Source organism: Solanum tuberosum, unplaced genomic scaffold, assembly GCF_000226075.1.
Source record: "Solanum tuberosum cultivar DM 1-3 516 R44 unplaced genomic scaffold, SolTub_3.0 scf00133, whole genome shotgun sequence".
In the NCBI taxonomy this organism is placed as follows: Eukaryota; Viridiplantae; Streptophyta; class Magnoliopsida; order Solanales; family Solanaceae; genus Solanum; species Solanum tuberosum.
Window position 1 is genome coordinate 1,447,298 of NW_006239056.1, and position 12,881 is coordinate 1,460,178.

Here is a 12,881-nt window from a genome sequence, read left to right on the forward strand (position 1 = left end):
AGAGCTAGCTAGAACGATTCTAAAGTGTGTTTTCTTATATAAATAAATCACTAAATATTTAATAAATCGTCAAATATTTACAGGCGCAGATACAAATTTTTTTCTTTTCTAATTGTACCGATTGATCTAAACTCATCACTTTTAAGGCAGAACACATATGACATATATGAATATAAATGTATGAAAATACACTAAAATTACAATAAACATTAATTGAGGACACAAAATTTTTAAAAGTATAACAAGTTATGTTTAAAAAAATAGTAAAAGTTGAGCTTATTAAGTTAAGTTCATGGATTTACACCATTTCAAATAACAAGCATTGTTTCCTCTTCTTTATTTTATTTTAAATGACCATGTTTGATTTGTTACGTAGTTTAATTAAGAAGTTAAGATTTCTTTTACATACTTAAAATATCATAAAAATTGTGGTCTTTTAGCATGATATAAACTAAAACAAAAATAAATGAAAGAAAAAAAAGAGAGGATAATCAAGGAAAGAGAAAGGAGAATAAAAATGTGGGAAAAATTATTAAATTAAAATAAGGAACAAAAATAAGAAATTGGATTTTCTTCTTCTAGCTAGGCGTGCGTACGTAGATTCCTAAAAACATGGTTCAAATGCCCCTTCTAAGACGGCTTTTTGTCCCATGTCCATGCACACTAATCATATATTTTATAATATAATTATAACAAGGACATGTTGACTAAATTACGGACTTTTATGAATTTGCATTTGATAAGTAAGCAAAGAATATTTTTCCTAAAGCAAGTATACATAAAGTAATTTATTAATATGAAATGGAGGGAGTATTATAGGAGTGGAATATGGTAGCGAGTGGGGTTCAAGGTGATTGGGTGGGATGGTTAAGGGGTGAGGATTGGAGGCATTGGAGACAGGTAACCACTTTGTATCCGTCATCTCTTTGAAGAAGTTGAAAGGCTAGAAATGACGCATTTAATTAAAATTTGTGACTCTCAGTCAACTATATATCTTCTTTTCACCTGAAAATTTTGGATGGGGGGAGTAAATTCTTCTCACTTTTTTTATGCGAACTGAATACGGTTCTAAGACGAGGGAAGCACTTAAAAGCCACTTTATTCATAACTTGAATTTTGAGATAGTCGGATAGCAACTATCTTCTTCTACCTCCTCATGGATTCTCTGTATCTTCCACTGTTGAACTTGACATGTTAGTAATTGAACTTGTTTTTCCTATTTCATAAGAGAAGTCAATTTTCTTATTCTCAAAAGACTTGCTTTTTTACAAAATATATTTTCAAAACATTTTGACCGATCAAACATGAAAAAATTGTATTCCTCCCACCAAATGATGTAAATTATTTGACATCCCTCTCTAATTATATCATTGTTTTGTTTCCTATAGTTGTCTATTTATTGAACTTTTTTTTATGAATGATTGTTTATAAAAAAAACTTAAAAGTTAACTGTTTAGTCTTTTAATCATTAAATATTGATTAAACTTAAAAACATATATGACTATAAGATTATCGTTACATTAATTACAAGAAATAAACATAAAGTGTTATAAATAGTTTTTTTTCATATAAATTATGTTCTGGCACACCATGGGTTCGTCCATTTATTCAATTATTGTTCCAATATATACTACTATTAACTTCTGGGAAACTTTATCCACATTTCTAATACCAAATCTCTCTGTTTTGACTTTTTGTTTTGTAGATTCACTTTACTTAATCTTTTGTAATTTATATTTCTTTTCTATGCTTTGTGAGTTGTCTTGTGACGGTGAATAAAATAAGGCATGGTTTGAATATATATTTCCTTTTGAAGATGCTAAAATTCTAGAGGGCATTTAGGGGTGACGCTCTCAATATGATTTTTTTCATATTTCAAACTTAAATCTAAAATCTCTAATTAAGAGTGGAATAATTTTACCAGTATTATGCCACAACATGTTAGTGGCTATTATTTGATACACATAAATATAAGCAATATCATATTTGTTAAATTGTTCAATCCTGGTGTTTTTGTTAATTTCACTCCCATAGAGATATGGGGAAAATTGTAATAATCGCTTCCAACAAGACAGAAAAGGACAATTTTGGTTCCCACCCACTCACCTTTGCGGGTTATTTGATACGCAGATTAAATTATTCTAGTATTATAATTCAAACTAATTTATCTTATGTAAAAGATAAGATGAAGTAATTCTAAATTGAATGAGATAAAATGAGATATTTTATGATTAAGCTTGAAAGAAAATGTATATTGCATTTGATTGATGAGATAAATTGATCATGCGATAAACTCTATTATACCGTTAATCAAATACAATACAATTTTTCTTTGAGACTTAATTCTAAAATATTTCACTTTATCTCACGTAACAAACGGCCCCTTATAGTGCCCTGCCTAAACCTGCCAGCCCCAACTAATTATTTGGTATAGTTCTTTGTTATCGTTTTGAGTTCATACTTTTACATAAATTAGTTTTTTTTGCATGTGTATGTCAAGTCATGTTATGTATTATTTTATAAAATAATATACATATTATCAACTTAAAAAATTAAATAAAGCGCAAATTTCTTTAAGTGATTATGGTAATTAATTGTTGGGATAAAATGATGGAATACTAGTTTAACCTATGAAGATATGTATATACTTTTTTACTTATTTCGATTTTAAGATACAAACGTGTTAAAGTGTATCACACCCAATACTATCATATAGATATAGGATAGTTAATCATGCATGAACATTTAGAATGATATGAAGATAAATTCACATTCGTATTATATATTATCTCTTGTTCTCCTATAACAACGTTGTTTAATATGAATGTTGCACTCTATTAAGAAAATTACTTAGAAAGATCCATTGTGTAAACTGATGGTCTATAGACATACTTGGTTTACCTTTTGAAAACATGCTTGACTTAAGTATTCTTGAATTACATCTACATAATTATCACATGCTTGATCAATGTATCTTGATATAGTTATTTAACTTCATTTTACTCCTCTAATCGCTTAATATTGAGCATTGCGTATCTCTTGGAGGGGAGAAGTTCCTAGTTCCAACGGCGCATACTATTATTAGATCATGTACATGTCGGTATACTAACAATTGAAATGGGTACCACACACTAGTACACTAACATTTTTGTGTGTGGGGTTCCGTGAGTGGACCGGGTTGATTTATTGTGTTATATCTATAATCTATTGATCCATGAGTGGCCGAGATGTGTGTTTAAATGCTCGCACGGTTCTCATGTATATCGAGATTGCATGTTAAACAATGTAGAGGATGATTAGGGATCCTTGGAGGTCCGGGTTAAGATTAAAAGGATGATGAATCAGGTGTGGCTTTGTTGTAAGGTTGTGGATCATGCGATTTGTGAATGTTAAGTTCGTGCTATGTCATAATTGTGGTCAAAACGATATAATTCCTACTTTATTAAATTGTGTTGCTTGCTTATATTTGTATAAGTGGAACGTTGTTATATTAAGGCAAAGTCGGCATGCGAGCTTGAGGGGCAGTTAGTAAACTGATTAACAAAGTTAGTAGCAATCTTGTTTTTGAGGGAATCTCTATGTGATAGAAGTGTTAGGTTACGATCTGATATGTGAGTGAAATGGCCTAGATGTTGGAGTTGGCAGTGAAAGGAAGTGGTGAATCAAGGGTTGGGGTCCTACCTTGATCTTCAAGTTGTATAATTTTTTGATTACTTGCATGATATTATGTGGTGTATTTGGGTCGATTGATGATACCTACCAGTGCGTGTTGGTTGTACTGATATTACTCTTGTTATGCCACTTAACATAGTCTGGTTGTAGGATTAGTTATGTTTCTTAGTCGAATGCGAAGATGATCTCCAATAGCCTTTAATCCTCTTTCCTTGTGGTGAGAGTTGTGTCTTATTTCTTTTATAAAGTGTACTCTTAAAAACTCTTGTACCTGTTTAGAGTAGTTCCTTAAGGAGTGTTTAGTGTGTTTCTATACAAAGGGCTTGTTCTAAATCAAGTTAAGAGTATCTCTATGATTAAATAGGATTATATTTTATTAATTTCTGCATTGCCTGTTTTCGAATTGAGAGGTAAGGGTTTTCCTATCTAGGTGTTAGAATAGGTGCTCACACAGTCTAGTAGGTTGGGTATAGACAATTTGATATCAGAGCCCAGATTATCAGTTTCCCGGTAAAAGAGCAAATGTCGAATAGAGTCCTATGGATTGGTGAGTTGACATCCACATTTAATCTTCAAGAGGGGCATCGAAAATTTTAGAAAGTCGTCTCACTGTTTTACTCATTTCGTGTGGTCTGTCGCTTGTGGTATGGGTTGAGTCCAATTGATATCTTCAAATTTCAATTGGTATATCAATGAAGTAAACCATATGTTGTTGTCAAGGCTGAAGGGACACAAGGAAGGAAAGATTGGAATAAGAAAGGTTTCAATTGTTATTTGACCCTAATAGGCATGAGAATGCATGTATGGTTAGTTTATGGTCATCTATGGTGCGAATAGAATGTAGTGAACCTAATTTAATTTAGTGATAAAGTGGTATGCCCCAAGTCTACACCCTAGGCGTATTCGGTACTCGAAAATCATTGTTGGTACCCAAGTGAACCCTTGACCTAGCTGACTACTTAGCGAAAGATTAACTCAAGCATACATAAGTTTAAAACAAAAGAACACTTAAAACAATTAACTGAATCTTAAAGTTGCCTGAAGATACTAAGTGTAAATGATCAAGTTTATCAAAACATTTGAAACAAAAACTGAAAGACTTACTAACTCTGTCTATCTATGAAGCCTATACTATCTAAAGATAGGTGTCGAGAAAAAACTCACGACAATCTTAACCAGTACTACTAAAGTAGTAAAAGACTAGATTCCTCCGGAAAAAAAGAGGTCTCACCAAAAGCTTACGAGTAGATAATGTGATCTCAATGAAATACCTATTGATAATCCTGAATACATGTATCTGCATCATAAAATAATGCAATATCAAATGACGTCAGTACATGGAATGTACGATATGTAATAAGGTTGAAGGAAATAGATAACTGAAATGAAAGACTAAAAACAACTCAACTAAGTAAAGCATGAACATTTTTAAGCTTCGCAATAAAAGTGCAACGATAGTGTATATATATATATATATATATATATATAGAGAGAGAGAGAGAGAGAGAGAGTGTGTGTGTTTCAATAAAAAATCTCATTGATTAGGGTTCATGTGATAATATAAGCGTGAACAACAACTCCAGAATCTAAACATATCAAAATCTCATAGTCTCCATAATTGAGAAATCATTTTTTAGAATAAGAAACACAAATCGAATTCAAAACTCATGGAACTTTGGATAGTTTCCTAGATTTATCTCTACTAAATGAATTTAGATGTAGGGAGTAACGACGAACTTAGTCTATCACCATGAATAGCCTTACTCTCGGAGAAACTTTGAAGACGATGACTGAAACCTTAACTTTCTCCTCTTAGATCCTTGCTCTAAGTTTTGAGAGTGTTTATGAGAGCATTAGGTCAAACTAAAATGATAGGCACCTTGTTTAGGTTATAAACCGATGGGGTTAAACTTAGAAGGGAAAAAAAAGACTAAACTAACCCCACTTAAAAACTATTGAATCACTTCTACGGGCACCATGTACGGTTCGACAAGCTTCTACGGACCGTACTGGTCAACCATACCGTAGAAGGATTACTGGAACATCAACTTTCTGATCATTAACCATGAGCCACTTCTAACGGTCCGTCTAACCAACTACGACCCGTCGACACCTCTCATACATCCCAAGCCCAGAAATTTCTTTCTTACATCAACCACGATCTAGTTTATACGGATTGTCATTCCTTGTATGACCTATACAAGCCACTCGTGGCACTTAAATTATCAAAATTTTCACTATGTCTTGAAGCTACTCACGACCCTCATTTACGGACCGTACCTCTTTCTATGGTCCGTCATGTTGGTCTGTAGAATCCCATCTGAGGCTTAACATTTCTCAACTTCGAGGACTCAAACCACGACTGATTCCTACGACCCGTATAACCTTTTATGGTCCGTACATGGATTCGTGGAATCAGCGCACCAACATTTCTTGAAATTCTTCTATGTCTATCTGGGCTATGAACTTGTGAAGTGTTACATAAATCTAAATAATTGATACTGTATGCATTGTATGGTCATAGCTCCATGTATATGTTCTTTGGAGCTAGAGCCAATCAATAGAATGAAATGAAAGAATGGTAAGCCTAGGGCGACGAACATGGCTCAAGAGTGTCTATACAAAGCCCCTCTCTTCTTCACTCAAAGAGGCAATGCACCCTTTGTTTGAATGGTACTTGATTCATAAAGAATGATTCTTTTGAAGTTATACGGACTTTCTAAAAAAAATGCCACATGGAGCGTGTCACGAGATATATCGCTCTCGGACTTTTTACGGTAAGGCCAATGCACCAACCAGCCAGTGTAGTGGCGAACACGTTGTGCTCTAAGCTAAGCTATTTACCTTGTAGACGGAGGAGATATAGAAAGTGTGTTGTGCTTGATTCATAAGATTCGATAATCAATAGCACCAGTAATGACCGAAAAGGTGTGAAATATACTTGTTTGGAATTTGGTGAGATTGTGGACAAGTAATAAATTATGGTGTAATTCAGGACTAGTTTTTTGATAATGTGGTAATAAGTGCTTAAATATGTGTTGTGGGTATGATACTGGGGTTTATATGTTTGAATCTATGATTGAATATTTGTGATACTCATGTATGAGAATGATCTCAAGATTATCTTAATAAGTATAGTTGTGTTTCAAGAGTTGGTATGTATATGGGAATGGGGAAACATTGCATAATTTCAAAATTTCTGGATTGACCCCATCGGGGCCATCATACCAGAACTGACACGCTACAGTGCTTCTGCTATAGCGTGAATTTCTTCACTATAGTGGCGTGTCAATCGCTATAACGATCAGGGTGAGGCGGAACATGAGCCTTGTTTTCCCCTGTTTTTGCCTTTCATTACCAAAAATTTAACATTTCTATTTCCATCTCATATCAATGCGGAAACAACAAAAATGCATCCAAAGAACCATAACATAAATCACCGATGATTACGTAGTTAACACAAGTATCCATATGCTATCAAAAATAAAGGAAAGCAGGAAAAATGTCTTCATGTCCAAACGACGCAAACCCAAACAAATAGAAATTACATTCTAGGAGTGGGGTTCTCTGCCCATCCTCGCTCATAAATAGAAACTCTTGCAAGTCATGTGGCTGCAACTGGAAAGCTCATGCTTCAGAGCGATGTAGATGAATATGACTTTAATGGTCTTCCACATATGAGCGAGTAAGCGGTCCCGGGAGAAACCCCTCTTCCTATCGACATCACTCTATGTCCTGGACAGAAGCAAGTGAGGATAAGGTCTCAGTAGGAGTGGCCTTCATGTACCTTCTGACTGCAGCCAAATCTACCTCCAAGTGGCTGTTAGATTTCGGGGACTGGTACTAGGTAGGAGGAGCTAGAATATCCTCATCATCATTGAAATCACTTACCTTCCTTTTCTTTTGTAATTTGGAGGGTTGTTACTTCACTTATAGGGGGTTGAACAAATAATCAATCTCCATCTCAAGATCTATGTCATCCACATCTACCCTTGCTTGTCTATAAAGTGAAGACACTAGGCCAGGAAGGAAGGGAGATTTCTTACTACCTCTATAGAAGTCCCTACACTTAGCTACTATATGCTCCCTCACTTTCATCTGGATCCCCCGAATAGTGCAGGCAGCCACCTGTGCTTAAAGGTAAGTCACATTAGAAAATTTTCCCGATAGATGGATGCTTCGACTAAACAGTGGTTGGTAATGCCCTCTGTAGTAGGCCAGTATACCTCACTCTTGTATTCCTCAACAACAAGTGAGTACCATAGTCATGTCATGTTTGTATCCCTTAGCTTGGCCTCATAGGCTGCATTTGAGACTTCTGGCACCCCATCACCTCATTTATAGTTTGGAAATCCATGGGGACAGTCATTACTCTAATATGGAGGGTGGGGTTGGGGGAATCCCAAAGGATAGTAGAAAGAATGACATAGAATTCCCTTACCCACCCAACCTATGTGAAAGAAGGAGACTCTACCAAGGGGACTCAACCGAATTCTTGAAACCGGTTGTAGAAAGCAATGGACTTCTCTGCTGCTTCTCTCATTTTAAAGGCCCACTCATGACAAAAGCCCATATTTCATATATCACAGAACCTCTCCTTACTAGCGTCATCCAATAATATTTCATAAAGGTAGTTTTGTCCTTAGTTAGCAGCCATTTGATCGATTGAACCTGCAAACACATAAATTGTTCAAATTAGAACCATAAAATCTCCTAATAAGGTCTTTCGAAAGAAAACTCCTACTTTCAATTGTATTATGAGGCTATTTCCCACCTCTTCCCGCTATAGCAGGTTGCATCTCCGATAGTGGGATCTCTATAGAGTTATCTGTAAATTGGTTTATATTAAAACTGAGAGAGCATTTTGGGAATTTTATTTTCTCATTCATCAAGTGTAAGGAATGTACAGGACAAGTTCTTATATATACAATACAATCACTGACTCTAACAACCTACTGAGAAGCACGTGACTACAATTAATTAGTAGCTAACTAATTACAGGACTTCACTAACTAATTTCATGAATCAACTAACTATGAGTTAACTAACCAACTAACTATGAATTAAGATCTCCAATATCCCCCCTCAAGCTAGATGTACTGAAGACATTCAAGACACCTAGCTTGGCAAGCAAAAAATCATATTGAGATCTTCCCAAGGCCTTTGTCAACAGGTTTGCATGTTGGTCCTTGGTGTTTATGTAGCTTGTTTTGATTAAACCTTGTTGCACCCTTTCTCGGATAAAATGACAATCAAATTTCAATGTGTTTTGTTCGCTCATGAAAGACAGGATTTGCTGCTATTTGTATAGCAGCTCAACTATCACAATGGATGGTGACAGGATCATCAAAAGTCAATCCCAACTCTTTGAATAAATTTGTCACTCAAACAACTTCAGCAGTTAATGTGGCAAGGCTTCTATATTCTGCCTCTGCAGAACTCCTGGAGACAATGTTTTGCTTCTTGGATTTCCAGGAAATTAAGGATTTCCCATACTTTAACAAATACCCAGTCATTGATCTTCTAGTAGTAGGACAAGCTGCTCAGCCTGCATCACAGAACCCACTGAGCTTAACTTGTCTTTCTGAACTCATAAGTAACCCCAGACCTAGTGCTGCTTTGATATACTTCACCACTCTCAAAGCTGAATTCCAATGAGACAGTGAAGGTTTTTGCATAAACTGGCTCAAACACTGCACGGAAAAAAATATATTTGGTCTGGTATTAGTAAGGTAAAGTAGCCTACCAATCAGCCTTTGGTACATGCTAACATATGTAAATAGCACATCATCTGAATTGTAGTCTGCACTGGTAAGTTTCATATTACATTCCAAGGGAGTGGATGATGGCTTAGCCCCTGCCAAACGAGCCTCAGATATTAGTTCAAGTGCATATTTCCTTTGGTTCATTACAATCCCCTTTGTTGATTTGCAAAATTCAATGCCCAAAAAAATTTTCAATTCTCCTACGTCTTTGATTTTGAAATGATGATGTAGAACCTGCTTGGTTTCTTGTATCAGTAGTGAATCATTTACTGTGATTAATAGGTCATCCATATACACAAGTACAATGACTAGTGTTGGCCCTTTCCTCTTGGTAAATAAGGAATAGTCTAAGTGACTTTGTGTGTATCCAGAATCAACCAATGCATCAGTCAACTTAGCATTCCATTGCCTAGAAGCTTGCTTAAATCCATACAATGACTTAACAAGTCTACAAACTTGATGCCTTTTCTGATAAACAAACCCTTTAGGCAACTCCATATATACTTCCTCAGCCAAATCACCTTGCAAGAAAGCATTAAATACATCCATTTGATAAATCATCCACCCTTCAACTGCTGCAATAGCAATGACTAACCTCACAGTAACCATTTTCACCACTGGTGAAAAAGTCTCTTGATAATCAATTCTTTTTGTTACTATAGCCCTTAGCTACAAGTCTAGCTTTGAATCTATCAACTTCACCATTTGCATTATATTTGATTTTAACAACCCATTTACAACTTATGGTATGTTTCCCAGGTGGTAATGTCACAACATTCCAAGTTTCATTCTCCTCTAATGCTGTAATTTCTTGTTGCATAGCCTCCACCCACCTAGGGTCTGTAACTGCCTCCTCATAGGTCCTTGGTTCAGTATCATTAGACATCTTACTTAGATAAACTTGATAAGTAGGGGACAGTTTACGGTAGGATACATAATTGGCAAGTGAGTGAGGATGGTCAGAATAAGTCACATGTGTCGCATATTTCTTCATCCAAATAGGTGGATGAGAAATCCTGGAAGAAGTTCTGGGCAGTACTATACTCTCAGTATTTGGATGCAGTGAAGCTTCAGGGACTTCAACTATCTCTTGAGTCTCAGCTGGAACTATTTCCAAATCATCAGCATCTGTATCACTACCATTCACAACATCATCTATGTGAACTGCATCACTACCATTCAAAATATTACCATCTCCAATAGCACTGTCATCATGGTTTGCAACATAATTAGGAGTAACAACAACTATCTCATTATCACAGGCCTCATAATCAGTAGCCTTAAATGAGTCATTGACAAAAACTGGCATACTTTTGTCCTGTAACTAAGCAAAGGGAAACACATGCTCCTTGAAAATAACATCTCTGCTAACTATAAGCTTCTTGAGATTCAAATGATACAATAAGTAGCCCTTTTGAGTAGATGAATAACCAATCATAACACATGTTTGTGCCCTGGGAGAAAACTTGTCATTTTTCACTAGTGAAGTAGCATATGCTAGACAACCTAATGTTCTCAGATGATCAAGTATAGGTTTGGTATTGTGAAAAACCTGATGAGGATATCTGCCTTGTAAAACTTCAGTGGGCATCTTATTTATAAGATATACAACAGTTGTCACACATTCACCCCAAAATCTAATAGGAATAGATCCCTGAAATTTGAGAGCTCTTGCTACTTTAAGTATGTGTCTGTTCTTCCTTTCTACCACTCCATTTTATTGTGGAGTGTATGGACAACTACTCTCATGAATAATTCCTAGGGATGCAAACAGTGAACTACAATCTTTATTAAAAAACTCTGTTCCATTATCAGACCTGTTCCTCTTTATTTTTCTGTCAAACTGATTCTCAACAAGTAAGAAAAAAGATCTGAGTATACCAAGAATATCACTTTTCAATCTCATTAAGAACATCCAAGTCATTCTTGAATTATCATCTACGATGGTTAGAAAAAATCTAAAACCATTATGTGTAGCATGCTATATGGTCCCCATACATCAACATGGATCAAATCAAAAACATCATTTGTCTTAGATGTACTAATAGGAAATAGAAGCCTTGTCTGCTTTGCTAAAGGACAAATTGAACAATTATCACACATTCTTACATTTGATTTATTATCTACTAAGGACAATAGTTTGAGCACCTTAATAGAAGGATGCCCCAATCTATTATGCCATATCATACAAGTTGAGACATCTGCCTTTGCCATGAGTGCCTTTTCATTACTCACGGATGCCATTGCTTCAACCAATTGACTAGGCAAGTAGTACAAGCCGTTTATATCTTTACTGATCCCCTTCACCTCTCCATTGAAGAGGTCCTGAAATACACAAAACTCAAGGAAAAAATGAACAAAACAATTTAGTTGCCTGGTCAATTGAGATACTGACAATAGGTCATGTTTAAAATCAGGTACCACCAAAACATTATCCAAAACTCCTGTCAAAACTACACAGCTCCCTGAATGAGTTACTAAAGTGGTCTGACCATTAGGAAAATACACTCTTTTAACTATTGTAACACCCTAGAAGTTTTTTTCGAACTAAGACTCGAACCGTTCATCGTAGTGAGTGAGATTTTTCCAAGGAATTAAAAATTTCTTAAGTTTTAAGGTCACTAGATGTAGCACCTTGAGTTCCAAAAAGAACTAAATTGGAAATGGCAAAATCTAAAAATTTTGCAAGTTAAGCTAAGTATGAGTTTTGGGTTGACTTCAAATGACCATAACTCCTATATCAAGATGATTTAGGTGTGCTACTAGATGCCGTAGGAAAGATATTTGAATTATCTTTCCAACGCCACCGAGTTTTGCTAAGTTTCGAGTTCGGATGAGTGAGATATGGTCTTTTGAAGTTAGGTTGTCCAGTTAAGGAAAGTTAGCCGAAAATAGTAAGGGGTATTTTGGTCTTTTCCTTACCCAATCAGATTTAATTCATTTTTAGTAATATTTTAGGGGTATAATCTGATTAGGTTCAGTTTTATAATCCTAGTTTACGCCTAAGGTTTTAGTTGAGAGTTCAAAAAGAGAAAAAAAAGAAAAGAGGAGATGATCAAGCGTTCGTCGAGATTCTTGCGTCTTGTTGCGGATTTTCGCCATGGATTTGATCCTTAAGAGGTATGTAAGCTTCCATAGTGTTGGGTTTGTTCACCCACACGCCAAACATGCTATTTTCAGCGCAAATTTCATTCTTGAAGTTGAAAGATTTGAGTTCTTGATAGGTGTTCTTGAAGTTCATTCTAAATCTTGTTGTGTTGGGTTTTGGATGATTTCTTGAGATCAAAGTGAGTGTTTTAAGGGATGTATTGAGTATATTAGAGTGTAATAATGTTAAGTAATCAATTCTAAGTGATTGGGGAAGAAACCATTCGATTCTAGGCGAGTTAGGGTGAGAAAATGAGCAAGGAAAATTCCTCGATTTTATGGGTTAGGGACTGGCGC